Source organism: Hyla sarda, unplaced genomic scaffold (genome assembly GCF_029499605.1).
Source record: "Hyla sarda isolate aHylSar1 unplaced genomic scaffold, aHylSar1.hap1 scaffold_142, whole genome shotgun sequence".
Classification (NCBI taxonomy): Eukaryota; Metazoa; Chordata; class Amphibia; order Anura; family Hylidae; genus Hyla; species Hyla sarda.
In genome coordinates, this window is record NW_026608050.1 from 22,308 (window position 1) to 37,299 (window position 14,992).

The 14,992-nt window shown below is 44.1% G+C and overlaps 3 non-coding genes and 1 pseudogene across 3 annotated transcripts; all 4 read left to right on the forward strand.

Moving 5' to 3' along the window:
- Nucleotides 1-792: 792 nt before the first annotated feature.
- On the forward strand, nt 793-983 carry LOC130307132 (U2 spliceosomal RNA). Its single transcript, XR_008856344.1, has one exon. It is a non-coding gene; the product is annotated as a U2 spliceosomal RNA (small nuclear RNA).
- A 2,090-nt stretch (nt 984-3,073) lies between these two features.
- On the forward strand, nt 3,074-3,206 carry LOC130307270 (U2 spliceosomal RNA; annotated as a pseudogene).
- Nucleotides 3,207-8,375: 5,169 nt separating this feature from the next.
- On the forward strand, nt 8,376-8,562 carry LOC130307244 (U2 spliceosomal RNA). Its single transcript, XR_008856452.1, has one exon. It is a non-coding gene; the product is annotated as a U2 spliceosomal RNA (small nuclear RNA).
- Nucleotides 8,563-10,656: 2,094 nt separating this feature from the next.
- LOC130307143 (U2 spliceosomal RNA) lies at nt 10,657-10,847 on the forward strand. Its single transcript, XR_008856355.1, has one exon. It is a non-coding gene; the product is annotated as a U2 spliceosomal RNA (small nuclear RNA).
- The last annotated feature ends 4,145 nt before the right edge of the window (nt 10,848-14,992 follow it).

A 14,992-nucleotide genomic window follows, 5' to 3' on the forward strand; every position in this document is an offset into this window, starting at 1 on the left:
GCACTGTGCTGTGATGTCACTCAATACCACTGACATCACTAGGTGTAAACAACATCTCTCCTTTGCTGTGTATGTGACTATGGAGCTGTTTGGTGATGTCGTCTATTATGGCCTTCATAGAAGCAACAGGAGATTGTTGCATCCATCTAGAACCCTCAGAACTACAGTGCTATGATGTCACTCACTTCCACAGGCCTTGCAGAGTGTAAACAACAACAACCCAGCTTTGTTGTGTATGTAACCATAGGGATTTGTGATGTCACCTAGAACCTTCACAGCAGCGACAGCTTTATGAGGAGCATCAGCACTGCTCTGCCTGAGCAGAACCATCACCGCCATAGGTTGTCAAATAACCCGGATTTAACCCACACAGGTAAGTCCAATGGGGTGCAGGCATGTCCTCTATGCTTACAGCTTCCCGTGGGTGTTGGTTTGATACCGTTTGGGGACAGCCAAGGAGGCATCTGCAGGCAACAAAGGTAGGTGTGTGCTTGTGTGTGTGTTTCCTATGCAGATCCTAAGCCCAGTGTCACATGCAAGTAGGAGGAGTAAGAAGGGTTCCTGGCAAATCCGGGTTATGGATTGCATTTAAAAAGGCCCCGTGGGAGTGCAATGGGCCCCTGTCTTGCTGCTTAGCAATAATGGTATGGGTTTAGGTTCTGCTGTGTGTACTGGTGGTTGACTGCCCCCCAGCCCAGAGTGTGCATGGAAAATTGTCTGGCAGCCTCCCTGACAGCAAGCAGTGATAGTGCCCATGAAGGGGACCTTGTTGGGCCCGCCCCTTTCACGGTTATCGCTTCTCGGCCTTTTGGCTAAGATCAAGTGTAGTATCTGTTCTTATCAGTTTAATATCTGATACGTCCCCTATCTGGGGACCATATATTAAATGGATTTTTGAGAACGGGGGCCGATTTCGAAGCTTGCTTCCGTCGCCCTATGCATTGACCCGATATGGCAGTATCTTCGGGTACAGTGCACCACCCCCTTACAGGGTTAAAAAGAAAGATTCCTACTTTCATTGCTACCTGCTTGCTGGCTAGCCAGCTAGCCAGCCCTGTGGGCCTTGCTGCTGCTGCAGCCAAAAAACAAAAGGTGGTGCTGCTGCTGCTTCTGCTTCTGCTTGTGTCTGGCCGCTGTTGGAGCGTCCAGGCACAGGACTTCTGCTGCTGCTGACTAAATGGCCTCCTTAATTGGATCATTTGAGTAGCCAGCACACCTGTGCAGGTAGGGCATGACATGATAGGCAGCTGCCTTGATAGCGGGTGGGTGCTGAATGTTCCTAATTGACAAAATAAGATTAATGCTTATGAAGAAATATAAAATCTCATCCCTTCCCCAATATCGCGCCACACCCCTACCCCTTAATTCCCTGGTTGAACTTGATGGACATATGTCTTTTTTCGACCGTACTAACTATGTAACTATGTAACATAACATGGGGGGGGGGGGGTCTCCTGGCTGTTCACACAGGTGTGTCATTGCTGTACATTGACCATGCATTGCTTCTGTGGTATTGCAAAGGCAAAGACAAATGCTTCCAGCCATCCATTGCACTAATGGATTGGTCATCAGCTGGCTGTCTATGTCCCGCATCAATATAGACCAAAGTACAGAGGGTTAGGCTATGCTATTGTGCACCTACCTGATGCATCAGAAGGTGCGAGGCCCTTGCTAAATTCTGTGCACAGACTTTGAGATCTATGCTTTAGACTGTATCTAAACCTGCTCCAACATGGACTGACATTCTGGCCTACTTTCAGCCGATGCGACTTGTCTGTCGCTGAACAGTCGCTTTTTATGTATTCAGCACCTATGTATAATGTTGTAAAAAGGCTCTAGAAGCTAAAGTCGCAGAAATGTCACACATATTTGGCCTGCAACTTTCTGTGCGACAAATTCAGACAGGAAAAATCAGTATAAATCCTTAGAAAATTATCCCCCAGTGTCTCCATCTGCTGGCGGTATTGAATAAGCATTGCTGCACTGATGGGGTATGCATTAGACGAAAAAAAAGAAGAAAAAGAAGAATAATACGCCCAGAAAAGAGGCGAAAAGGAGAAAAACGTAAAAAAACGTGAAAAAAAAGTAAGAGGAAGAGAAGGGAAAAAAAGGTGGAAATGGGTTTAAAAGTGATTTCGGCGGAGAATATATATATATATATATATATATATATATATATATATATATATATATATATATACGCGCACACACACACATATATATAAACGTATTCTCCGTTGAGATATTGCAGCCGCTGCTGTGTCCAGGCCCAGGAGCCTTAGCACTGTGCTGTGATGTCACTCAATACCACTGACATCACTAGGTGTAAACAACATCTCTCCTTTGCTGTGTATGTGACTATGGAGCTGTTTGGTGATGTCGTCTATTATGGCCTTCATAGAAGCAACAGGAGATTGTTGCATCCATCTAGAACCCTCAGAACTACAGTGCTATGATGTCACTCACTTCCACAGGCCTTGCAGAGTGTAAACAACAACAACCCAGCTTTGTTGTGTATGTAACCATAGGGATTTGTGATGTCACCTAGAACCTTCACAGCAGCGACAGCTTTATGAGGAGCATCAGCACTGCTCTGCCTGAGCAGAACCATCACCGCCATAGGTTGTCAAATAACCCGGATTTAACCCACACAGGTAAGTCCAATGGGGTGCAGGCATGTCCTCTATGCTTACAGCTTCCCGTGGGTGTTGGTTTGATACCGTTTGGGGACAGCCAAGGAGGCATCTGCAGGCAACAAAGGTAGGTGTGTGCTTGTGTGTGTGTTTCCTATGCAGATCCTAAGCCCAGTGTCACATGCAAGTAGGAGGAGTAAGAAGGGTTCCTGGCAAATCCGGGTTATGGATTGCATTTAAAAAGGCCCCGTGGGAGTGCAATGGGCCCCTGTCTTGCTGCTTAGCAATAATGGTATGGGTTTAGGTTCTGCTGTGTGTACTGGTGGTTGACTGCCCCCCAGCCCAGAGTGTGCATGGAAAATTGTCTGGCAGCCTCCCTGACAGCAAGCAGTGATAGTGCCCATGAAGGGGACCTTGTTGGGCCCGCCCCTTTCACGGTTATCGCTTCTCGGCCTTTTGGCTAAGATCAAGTGTAGTAATACAGGAGATCTGGTCAGAAGGTACTCGGGTACCCCTCTCCTCGGCCTTGTGGGATCGCCCAGGTTTATTGCCTGGGCTTCACCCACTTGTTGCTATTGGGGAGAGGGCTTAGTCCCAGGGTAACGGGTTGCGATCGCCTCTCAAAGCCTTCGGGTGGAGAGAGGTTTGAGCGAATTTGCTGGTTGGTTGGAGCGGAGAGAACCAGACCAAAACACGAATGAACCATGGATGAAGATCTAGATCCTGGTTCGGTACCGGCTTATGCCCGGATTAAACACACTGTGCGGGTCATTCTCACAGGTGATGCGGCGGATGCACGTGGCATGAGGTTCGTGATAGAGGACGTGCTCGACAAGATTCTTAATGTTCGTAAGCGAGAGATTTTGGCCATCCAGGATTACCCTAAGCGGAGGATCTACGACTGCACTTTCATAGGGGAAGGCGTATTCTTAGATGCAGTAATGAAAATTCCAAAGCAAGATGATCCGAGGCTTAAGGGTATCCAAATTGTCGAGCACGTCCTAGATGAAACCAAGTTGATTGTCGTGAAGATGTACTCCCCTTTTGTAAATCAGAGAGAGATCGATGGGTTCCTGGCAGCCTACTTTAAAAAGGTGGAGTTCAGAGGAAAAATCATGAACGACTGTGGTGTCTGGACCTCAAAATGGCGATATCAAGTCACGTGCAACAAAGACCCCACCCTCCCAGGGGGGATACTATTACCGCCTGCTCGTTTTAAATTAAACAATGTGTGTGGCGACCTCTTTTTTGCGGGAATGCCAAACTTCTGCAGAAGGTGCCAACGTTATGGGCACATAAAGGAAAATTGTGAAAGTTCCTGTAAGAAATGTGGAAGCATGCAACATGAAACAGAAAAATGTGATAAGGGTTTGAGATGTAATTTTTGCCGTCACTTTGGTCACGTGTATGCTTTCTGTCCCCACAGACCAAAAAAAACCACAGAACAGCAAGGGCAACCCAAGAGAGACGTCCGGAGACCAGCCTGGGGAAAAGCCAGAGAGGAGGAGCACCCCCCACAAGAAGAGGTAAGCTGTGAGATGGAGACCACGGCCCCCCCAAAAGAACCCCAGGAGAAAGAGGCACAGGTGGAAAGGGGGACCCCAAATGAGAGGAGGCCGGGGAAGAGAAATGCGAGAGGGGATCGGGCAGATACCTCAGAGAAGGTGGAAGAGCGAGAGGTGCCCGATTCCACCCCGGAAGGTCCTCCTGCTCGGGGTCCCCCTGAGTGTGAAAACCCGGACGGAGTAGCAAAGGTGAAAAGACGAAGGGGCTCCAAAGGGCGTCCGGACTCGGAGGTGGTCCAGGAGGAGCAGATGGAAGTTCCTGTCGTGACGGGGGCTCCAAGTGAAGCTCCTCCACAGGTCCCAGCGGTGGATACCCCTCCTCCTCCCAGCCAGGAGGAGGTTTCAGGGGTGACCATCTCCGAGGTCCCGGAAATGGACCTAAGTACGCACCCGACCCCTATGGAGGGGCAAGAGGTGGACGCCGAAAAAGAGAATGGAGCCCAGAAGCTGTTCTTACCAATGTACTCTGTCTATACACCTGTGGTCTTGGAAGAGGGGGGCTGCTCGAGCGAGGGTGGTTCCTCTCCGGCTTCCTCTATGTGTACGGTAGAGTCAGAGGTGGGGGGTAACGAGAGCTCCAGTGCGCAATCTGGTTTTTAGTTTGTTATCTGAGCCTCCCTTTTTTTTACATCTCCAATGGCTGAGTTGTCCGGATTGTCTATGAATGTAAGAAGTATAAGTTCACGAGCGAAACGGGTTGCCCTTTTTAACTACTTGTCTATTTTTGCTGCTTCTGTGGTTTTCCTGCAGGAGTGCGGCATCCCGCATAGTTTAAATTATGAAAAGTATAAAAAAGATTGGGTACACGGTCCATCAGTCTGGTCTGGATCTAACGAATCCAGATCAGCAGGGGTCGCCATACTTTTTAAAGGAAATGCTTTTATTGATTTTATTCATGAGATTTTACCAGGCAGAATTTTATTGGTTAAAGCTTTTATTGATGGTATTAAATGGCAGTTTTTAAATTTTTATGGTTCACCCAATAAAAATGATAGAGCACGGATGTTAGAGATTTTACCCCTTTTTATCAATGATTCTGAACCTCTTATTTTAGCAGGTGATTTTAATTGTATTTTAAGGGGGGAGCACCGTTTTACCAATTCAGTAAGTAGAAACTATGATAAAACATCTTCTATGTTAAAAAATATGATTATTGATTTTAGACTTACTGATGTTTTTAAGAAATGCAATAGTATTTTACCAGAAAGAGACGGTGTGACCTGGAGCAACGCAAACTGCAGCTCCAGGATCGATTTTATCTTCTGTTCTTATCAAGTACTGCCTTTTAAGTGTGATGTTTTAACCAATGTTTTTTCTGATCACAAACTTTTATCTTTTAAGGTGAAGAGTGATTTTAGAAAAAAGACTGGGAGGAATGCCTGGAAGATGAATGTATCCCTTTTAGAAGATCCGCAGGTTTTATCCGATTTTATCAACTTCTACAAGGACTGCAGACGGGTAAGAGATCCTAACACTCCCATCAGTATATGGTGGGAGAAAATGAAAATAAAAATAAAAGAGTTTTTTATTAGAGTAGGGATCTCTAGAGCTAAAGAGAAGCGTGAGTTTTACTCCCTTCTAAATACCCGTCTGCAAACCCTGTACAAATTCAGAGACAATGGTATAGAGGTTTATAGAGAAATTACTGACTTAAAAAAAGAAATAAAACTGTGCCTGGAGCAGAAGGGAAAAGAGATAATTTTCAGATCCAAAATAAAGCACCTTGAAGAGAACGAGACCTGCTCCAGGTACTTTTTTAAGAAAGTAACGGATAAAAAGGTTTTAATTGATAATATACAAGGAGAAAAAGATGTACAGGGTATTTTAAAAAGGGTACATTCATTTTATGCGGATCTTTTTAATACAAAAAATATTGATATTGATTTTATGAATGACTCATTGAAGGAGATTACCAATGTTTTAGACCCTGTGTCCCAGTCTCTTTTACAGAGGGAGATCTCGGAACAGGAGGTTTTAGAGACGATCAGGAGTTTTAAATCCGGTAAGGTGCCTGGTCCTGACGGTATACCCATTGAGTTTTATGTCATTTTTTATGGTGTTTTAAAAGATGACCTTTTTTCCCTTTTTACAGAAGTATTTAAAACAAAAGCCCTCCCAGGTTCATGGAGGAAGGGTGATGTCTCCCTGCTGTTCAAAAAGGGAGACCGGTCAGATCTAAAGAACTGGAGACCAATCACCCTCCTCAACTGTGACTACAAAGTGATGGCAAAACTGTGCGCAAATAGATTAAAAAGTGTAATAGAGAAAATAATCCATTCAAATCAGGTCTGTGGGGTGCCTGGGAGGAGCATATGGGAAAATCTTAACCTTTTAAAAGATGTGATTAGTGACCAAAATCTAGAAACGGAAAACTAGCCATTTTATCCTTAGACTTCGAGAAGGCTTTTGACAGAGTGTCACATTTTTATCTTTTTAAGGTTTTAGAGAAAATGGGTATACCTGAAGGCTTTTTATTGTCTCTTAAGGCCTTTTATAAAAACTGCACAAGCAAGATTTTAGTTAACGGTTTTAAGACACAGGATGTGATTTTAAATTCCGGAGTGAAGCAGGGGTGTCCTTTGTCCCCACTACTTTTCATATGTGCGCTTGAGCCTCTACTATGCACCTTGAGGAGAGATAAGCAAATAAGAGGGGTCCCCCTGCCGGGAGGAGGGGGACTAGAGGCTAAAGTAGTGGGGTACATGGACGATGTGGCAGTGCTTGGAAGGGACACCCCATCGCTTCAAAAAGCCCTAAAGCAAGTTGAATTTTTTTGTTGTGCCTCCGGTTTTAAGGTAAATTTTAATAAAAGCAGTGTTTTAAATATAGGAGGACTGTTTTTAAGGGATTTACCCATTCCTGTGTCTGAGTCTGTGCAGATTTTAGGGGTCTCCTTCAGTGAGTCAAACAATGGTTTTAATAGCTGGGACTTGGTGGCTCAAAAAATAAACACAAAAATTTGTATGTGGAACATGAGAAAGCTAACGATGGAGGGGAAGGTTTTAGTTACAAGGATGGTGATTTTACCCATTTTATTGTATCTTGGCATGGTCTTTCCACCCCCCGAAATTATTTTAAATAAAATTATTAAAGCATGTTTTACCTTTTTATGGAGCTCCAAGAGTGAAAAATTGAGAAGAGAGATCGTCATGATGCCAAAAGGTATGGGTGGAAAGGACTTCCCCGACATCAGGGCGTTCCTTTTTACCAAGTTTTTTTAGCATGTGTGTTAGCACACTTTTTAAGGATAGTTACTGGTCATATTTTATCCGTTTTAATACAGGTTTTTTTATGAGGAGGAATGGGTGGTTTAAAACTGTTTTAAGCTGTCCTTATGCTTTTAATCTTCCCCAACAATACAAGATTTTAGAGAAAATTTTCAACTTGTACAACTTTAACGGAAAAAGTATTAATGAAGTAACTAATAGCAAAAAAATGTTAAAATATATTAAAGAAAGTGGTTTTATTGCCCCTGTGAATAATTTTAATGAAGAGAAATGCATGAAAATATGGAAGATGGCAAATATGATTTATCTTTTTAATTCACAGAAAGATCTGGCCTGGAGCTGCATACACGAGTGTCTTCCATGCCGGGCATTCCAGCACCGAAGAAGGATGGCCAACACTGCAGTATGCCCGAGGGAGGGCTGCCAGGAACCCGAGACCGTGTACCACCTTTTCTGGACTTGTTTTTATGCAAAAAGGATATGGACTAAAATACTCCCTCTGGTGAAGAAGATAACAGAAATAAAAGACTTAAACTCTGCAGCTGTTTTTTATGGATGTCTGGAATGCCCAATACGGACTCAAGAGACAATGGCATGGAAGATCATAAACTGTGTTAAAGCAGCTCTATGGAATGCCAGAAACATTTTACTTTTTAAACATGAGATTTTATCTGTGAATGATGTTTTAGCTCTTTGTTTTAGTGATATGTACCAGTACTTTTTATTAGACAAGAAATATTATCCTTTATTAGCTAGAAAATGGTATTTTAATGAATGGAACGCCCTTTTGTAAAGCCACCAAGTGCCCATTTTAAGTGTATTATGATTGTATTTATGGGAACTTTTATTGTTATATGTGATTTTATTATCAAAATTTGTTTTTATTGAAAAAAATTATATTTATAAATCGTAATGCACTTTGTTAAATGTTATGAATTCTAAATAAAAAGATACCCCTCAGGGGTAGCCAAGTTAAAAAAAAAATCTGTTCTTATCAGTTTAATATCTGATACGTCCCCTATCTGGGGACCATATATTAAATGGATTTTTGAGAACGGGGGCCGATTTCGAAGCTTGCTTCCGTCGCCCTATGCATTGACCCGATATGGCAGTATCTTCGGGTACAGTGCACCACCCCCTTACAGGGTTAAAAAGAAAGATTCCTACTTTCATTGCTACCTGCTTGCTGGCTAGCCAGCTAGCCAGCCCTGTGGGCCTTGCTGCTGCTGCAGCCAAAAAACAAAAGGTGGTGCTGCTGCTGCTTCTGCTTCTGCTTGTGTCTGGCCGCTGTTGGAGCGTCCAGGCACAGGACTTCTGCTGCTGCTGACTAAATGGCCTCCTTAATTGGATCATTTGAGTAGCCAGCACACCTGTGCAGGTAGGGCATGACATGATAGGCAGCTGCCTTGATAGCGGGTGGGTGCTGAATGTTCCTAATTGACAAAATAAGATTAATGCTTATGAAGAAATATAAAATCTCATCCCTTCCCCAATATCGCGCCACACCCCTACCCCTTAATTCCCTGGTTGAACTTGATGGACATATGTCTTTTTTCGACCGTACTAACTATGTAACTATGTAACATAACATGGGGGGGGGGGGTCTCCTGGCTGTTCACACAGGTGTGTCATTGCTGTACATTGACCATGCATTGCTTCTGTGGTATTGCAAAGGCAAAGACAAATGCTTCCAGCCATCCATTGCACTAATGGATTGGTCATCAGCTGGCTGTCTATGTCCCGCATCAATATAGACCAAAGTACAGAGGGTTAGGCTATGCTATTGTGCACCTACCTGATGCATCAGAAGGTGCGAGGCCCTTGCTAAATTCTGTGCACAGACTTTGAGATCTATGCTTTAGACTGTATCTAAACCTGCTCCAACATGGACTGACATTCTGGCCTACTTTCAGCCGATGCGACTTGTCTGTCGCTGAACAGTCGCTTTTTATGTATTCAGCACCTATGTATAATGTTGTAAAAAGGCTCTAGAAGCTAAAGTCGCAGAAATGTCACACATATTTGGCCTGCAACTTTCTGTGCGACAAATTCAGACAGGAAAAATCAGTATAAATCCTTAGAAAATTATCCCCCAGTGTCTCCATCTGCTGGCGGTATTGAATAAGCATTGCTGCACTGATGGGGTATGCATTAGACGAAAAAAAAGAAGAAAAAGAAGAATAATACGCCCAGAAAAGAGGCGAAAAGGAGAAAAATGTAAAAAAACGTGAAAAAAAAGTAAGAGGAAGAGAAGGGAAAAAAAGGTGGAAATGGGTTTAAAAGTGATTTCGGCGGAGAAATATATATATATATATATATATATATATATATATATATATATATATATATATATACGCGCACACACACACACATATATATATAAACGTATTCTCCGTTGAGATATTGCAGCCGCTGCTGTGTCCAGGCCCAGGAGCCTTAGCACTGTGCTGTGATGTCACTCAATACCACTGACATCACTAGGTGTAAACAACATCTCTCCTTTGCTGTGTATGTGACTATGGAGCTGTTTGGTGATGTCGTCTATTATGGCCTTCATAGAAGCAACAGGAGATTGTTGCATCCATCTAGAACCCTCAGAACTACAGTGCTATGATGTCACTCACTTCCACAGGCCTTGCAGAGTGTAAACAACAACAACCCAGCTTTGTTGTGTATGTAACCATAGGGATTTGTGATGTCACCTAGAACCTTCACAGCAGCGACAGCTTTATGAGGAGCATCAGCACTGCTCTGCCTGAGCAGAACCATCACCGCCATAGGTTGTCAAATAACCCGGATTTAACCCACACAGGTAAGTCCAATGGGGTGCAGGCATGTCCTCTATGCTTACAGCTTCCCGTGGGTGTTGGTTTGATACCGTTTGGGGACAGCCAAGGAGGCATCTGCAGGCAACAAAGGTAGGTGTGTGCTTGTGTGTGTGTTTCCTATGCAGATCCTAAGCCCAGTGTCACATGCAAGTAGGAGGAGTAAGAAGGGTTCCTGGCAAATCCGGGTTATGGATTGCATTTAAAAAGGCCCCGTGGGAGTGCAATGGGCCCCTGTCTTGCTGCTTAGCAATAATGGTATGGGTTTAGGTTCTGCTGTGTGTACTGGTGGTTGACTGCCCCCCAGCCCAGAGTGTGCATGGAAAATTGTCTGGCAGCCTCCCTGACAGCAAGCAGTGATAGTGCCCATGAAGGGGACCTTGTTGGGCCCGCCCCTTTCACGGTTATCGCTTCTCGGCCTTTTGGCTAAGATCAAGTGTAGTATCTGTTCTTATCAGTTTAATATCTGATACGTCCCCTATCTGGGGACCATATATTAAATGGATTTTTGAGAACGGGGGCCGATTTCGAAGCTTGCTTCCGTCGCCCTATGCATTGACCCGATATGGCAGTATCTTCGGGTACAGTGCACCACCCCCTTACAGGGTTAAAAAGAAAGATTCCTACTTTCATTGCTACCTGCTTGCTGGCTAGCCAGCTAGCCAGCCCTGTGGGCCTTGCTGCTGCTGCAGCCAAAAAACAAAAGGTGGTGCTGCTGCTGCTTCTGCTTCTGCTTGTGTCTGGCCGCTGTTGGAGCGTCCAGGCACAGGACTTCTGCTGCTGCTGACTAAATGGCCTCCTTAATCGGATCATTTGAGTAGCCAGCACACCTGTGCAGGTAGGGCATGACATGATAGGCAGCTGCCTTGATAGCGGGTGGGTGCTGAATGTTCCTAATTGACAAAATAAGATTAATGCTTATGAAGAAATATAAAATCTCATCCCTTCCCCAATATCGCGCCACACCCCTACCCCTTAATTCCCTGGTTGAACTTGATGGACATATGTCTTTTTTCGACCGTACTAACTATGTAACTATGTAACATAACATGGGGGGGGGGGGGTCTCCTGGCTGTTCACACAGGTGTGTCATTGCTGTACATTGACCATGCATTGCTTCTGTGGTATTGCAAAGGCAAAGACAAATGCTTCCAGCCATCCATTGCACTAATGGATTGGTCATCAGCTGGCTGTCTATGTCCCGCATCAATATAGACCAAAGTACAGAGGGTTAGGCTATGCTATTGTGCACCTACCTGATGCATCAGAAGGTGCGAGGCCCTTGCTAAATTCTGTGCACAGACTTTGAGATCTATGCTTTAGACTGTATCTAAACCTGCTCCAACATGGACTGACATTCTGGCCTACTTTCAGCCGATGCGACTTGTCTGTCGCTGAACAGTCGCTTTTTATGTATTCAGCACCTATGTATAATGTTGTAAAAAGGCTCTAGAAGCTAAAGTCGCAGAAATGTCACACATATTTGGCCTGCAACTTTCTGTGCGACAAATTCAGACAGGAAAAATCAGTATAAATCCTTAGAAAATTATCCCCCAGTGTCTCCATCTGCTGGCGGTATTGAATAAGCATTGCTGCACTGATGGGGTATGCATTAGACGAAAAAAAAGAAGAAAAAGAAGAATAATACGCCCAGAAAAGAGGCGAAAAGGAGAAAAACGTAAAAAAACGTGAAAAAAAAGTAAGAGGAAGAGAAGGGAAAAAAAGGTGGAAATGGGTTTAAAAGTGATTTCGGCGGAGATATATATATATATATATATATATATATATATATATATATATACGCGCACACACACACATATATATATAAACGTATTCTCCGTTGAGATATTGCAGCCGCTGCTGTGTCCAGGCCCAGGAGCCTTAGCACTGTGCTGTGATGTCACTCAATACCACTGACATCACTAGGTGTAAACAACATCTCTCCTTTGCTGTGTATGTGACTATGGAGCTGTTTGGTGATGTCGTCTATTATGGCCTTCATAGAAGCAACAGGAGATTGTTGCATCCATCTAGAACCCTCAGAACTACAGTGCTATGATGTCACTCACTTCCACAGGCCTTGCAGAGTGTAAACAACAACAACCCAGCTTTGTTGTGTATGTAACCATAGGGATTTGTGATGTCACCTAGAACCTTCACAGCAGCGACAGCTTTATGAGGAGCATCAGCACTGCTCTGCCTGAGCAGAACCATCACCGCCATAGGTTGTCAAATAACCCGGATTTAACCCACACAGGTAAGTCCAATGGGGTGCAGGCATGTCCTCTATGCTTACAGCTTCCCGTGGGTGTTGGTTTGATACCGTTTGGGGACAGCCAAGGAGGCATCTGCAGGCAACAAAGGTAGGTGTGTGCTTGTGTGTGTGTTTCCTATGCAGATCCTAAGCCCAGTGTCACATGCAAGTAGGAGGAGTAAGAAGGGTTCCTGGCAAATCCGGGTTATGGATTGCATTTAAAAAGGCCCCGTGGGAGTGCAATGGGCCCCTGTCTTGCTGCTTAGCAATAATGGTATGGGTTTAGGTTCTGCTGTGTGTACTGGTGGTTGACTGCCCCCCAGCCCAGAGTGTGCATGGAAAATTGTCTGGCAGCCTCCCTGACAGCAAGCAGTGATAGTGCCCATGAAGGGGACCTTGTTGGGCCCGCCCCTTTCACGGTTATCGCTTCTCGGCCTTTTGGCTAAGATCAAGTGTAAACTTGGTCTGGGTCAGGGGTGCGGGTGTTCTGCTGAGCAGGAATCCGGAGTGGTGATCTTACTGTGGAATCGACAGACAAGAGAAGAACAATGGCTGGAAAGGAATACCTCCCTGCGATTGAGAAGACTGTACGTTTTGTGGTGGAAACTTCTGACCGGGGTAAGAATCGGATTGAGTACATTGGACATGAACTTGTGGAGAAATTGGGCGGTTTTGGCATGGATAGTTTGTTCTGTGTGCAAGAGAATAGGAAGCAAGGAATATATGATGTGTCCTTCATCTATGAAGCTGATTGCCAGAACTTCTATGAATGTTTGAAAAGAAATGCCAATAACCCTGTCTTGGAAAATGTAAAGTTTTTTCCTCTGTTTGAGATGGGAGTGAAGACTCTGTTTGTACATATGTACAATCCGTTCTTAGACCCGGATATGATTAAAAACTTTCTAAGTATCTACTGTGAAAGTGTCCAAGGGGGAGTGAAGCAAACTAGTAGTTTGGGTGTGTTTAATGGCACATGGAAGTTCTTTGTAAAACTGAAGCTGGATCCTGGGAGCATTGGTGGAGTGAAACACCCACCGGCCAATTTTTCAATCGCTGGAAACCGGGGTTATGTCTATTATTATGGCCAGCCATTGTTTTGCCGTGATTGTTTGCTGTTTGGACATGTTAAAGAGGCTTGTCCAGGTAATAAGAAGTGCCGAAATTGTAAAATGCCAGGGCATGAGGCGGGAGCTTGTCCACAGCCCAGAACTTGTGATCTTTGTGGCCTTGTTGGACATGTGTATAGAAATTGTCCGGAGGTGGCTAAGAGGGAGAAGGAGAAAGAGGCCAGAAAAGATTTGGCAATTAAAAAAAGGGAAAAGGCAAAGGCAGACATGGCAGAAAAGAGTGTGATTGCTAGCATTATTGAGAAAGCAACGGTGGTGGAAGAGAAGGTGCAGGAGGAGATTGAAGAGGAGATGGAGGAGGAGGTGAGAATTGAAGAGGTGCCTAGTCCTCAGGTGTCTGGCACTCAAAAAGTTGAATGGTCGAATTCAGAAGAGGAAAGTGCTAAAGAGAGAGAGGAAGATCTTTTTCGTCCCCCACGGAAGGCGGCGAGAGGTGCCAGTGGTGAAAAGATGGAGCAGACGGTGGTGGAGACGAGTAATCGTTTTGCCGCAATATCTGAGGGTGAAATGGATAAATGCATTGGAGAAGAAACTTCTCCCTCGACACTGAGCCGTAAAGTTCATTAACTCTCTTCTAGGTTTTTTCTTCCTATGGGTTGTTATTTGATTTGATATGTCTTTTTCGGTTAGTTTGTCAAATGTTAGAGTCTTTAAAAATAAGAATAGAAGAGCGGCCATTCTGGAGGAATTGGCAGGAACTAATAATGACATAATTTGTCTACAGGAATGTGGATTGGATTTTCCTCCAAAAAAGGAGGAGTGGAGATATGGACCAGCAGTGTGGTCTTGCTCTAATGTAAATAGAAATGATGGAGTTGGGGTTTTGTTTAGGAATAATAAGTTTAAAGTTTGTAGTCAAATGGTGTTAAGGGAAGGAAGGTGTGTGTTGGTGGAGGTTGGGTTACATGGGTTTAAGTTTAAGTTAATTAATGTTTATGCACCTGTGAATAAGGAGGAGAGGGTGGGTTTGTTTGAAATAATTAAGGGGTTTTTGTCTGGGAAGGAACCAGTGTTGTTAGTAGGTGATTTCAACTGTGAGATTGGGAGGGATGCGGATGTTTCTGGAAATATGCTTAAGAGTATGGTGAGTGATTTCAAGTTAAGAGATGTGGTTGAAGTGTGTGGTGTGAATCCTGTGTTAGCAACATATCATGCTGAGAGTGGAAGGAGTGAGTCAAGATTAGATATGTGTTTTGTGTCCAAAATGATAGGATGTATGTGGTATAAGCAAGAGAGAGTGATTTATTCTGATCATGAGCGTGTGAGTTGTGGTTTGGTGTTGGATGAGATTTGCATAAGTGGGAGGGGTTACTGGAAGCTTAATGTGAAACTGTTGGATGAAAAGGAGGTATATGATAGGT